Source organism: Acomys russatus, chromosome 20 (assembly GCF_903995435.1).
Source record: "Acomys russatus chromosome 20, mAcoRus1.1, whole genome shotgun sequence".
Lineage (NCBI taxonomy): Eukaryota > Metazoa > Chordata > Mammalia > Rodentia > Muridae > Acomys > Acomys russatus.
Window position 1 is genome coordinate 29,595,770 of NC_067156.1, and position 1,097 is coordinate 29,596,866.

General features: G+C 45.8%; 1 non-coding gene across 1 annotated transcript; it reads left to right on the forward strand.

Annotated features, from left to right (window-relative positions):
* The first annotated feature begins 679 nt into the window (after window positions 1-679).
* LOC127204868 (U6 spliceosomal RNA) lies at window positions 680-786 on the forward strand. Its single transcript, XR_007832554.1, has one exon. It is a non-coding gene; the product is annotated as a U6 spliceosomal RNA (small nuclear RNA).
* The last annotated feature ends 311 nt before the right edge of the window (window positions 787-1,097 follow it).

Below are 1,097 nucleotides of genomic sequence, written 5' to 3' on the forward strand. Positions count from 1 at the left end.
TCTTTCAAATTTTATGTTATCAAAACGGCCTTCTTTCTTTCTTTCTTTCTTCCTTTCTTCCTTCCTTCCTTTCTTCCTTTATTTATTCATTTATTTTTATTATAATATATTCACATTACATCCCGATTGTCATCCCTTCACTCTTACCTTCCAGTTCCCACCTTCCCTCCCTCTTCTGTCCTATTCCCCTCCCCTAGACCTTTGATGGGGGCATCTCCTCTATCAAGTCTCATCAGGGTAGCCTGCATCCCCTTTCTCGGTATTCCCCCAAGGCTGCCCGGCCAAGGGGCAGTGATCATATTGCAGGCACCAGAGTCCATGTTAAAGGTAGTCCCCTCTCTCCCCATTCCCCATACACATGGAGCATGGCCTGTCCATCAGCTATGTCTGAACAGGGGGTCTTGATACTCTGTATGCATTGTGCTTGGTTGGTGTATCATTTTGTGCAGGCCATCTGAGTCCAGTTCCACTGGCCTTGGTGGTCTCCCTATGGAGCTTCTGACCCCTCTGGTCCTTCCATTTCCCCCTTCCCCAAATTTTCCGTATGACTCTCAGCTCTCCTCCCAAAGTCCGGTTGCAAGTCCCAGTATCTGTTCTGAATGTCTGCTGGGTGGAATTTCTCAGAAGACTTCTATGTGGGGCTAATATCCACTTAAAAGTGAGTGCATACCATGCATGTATGCTTTGGCAGCACATATACTACAACTGGAATGATACAGAGAAGATTTGCATGGCCACTGCTCAAAGCACAGTCTTCTTAATCTTAGCTAGAAGCAGCATATAATATTCTGTCTGTCACTGAATGCTTGCTCACTCTTACACAGAGGTATCAAAACTCCTTCGCTAATCAGAGATACATAAATGGGCTTTATTCATTCTCTGCTTGGACTTTAGAGTGAGGAAGGCAGCCCAAACTTTGCTGTAGCTCAGTGGTTGGTGGCAGTAGATACAACATACCCAACTATTGACTTTGCTTCCCAGAGAGCACCACAGGATAAGAAATGAACCCTCCTTCCTTCTGCTTCCTAGCATCCAGCAACAACAACAGAGGTGTGACTCCCGAGTGCTGCTTCCTGGGTTTATCATTTGGCATTATG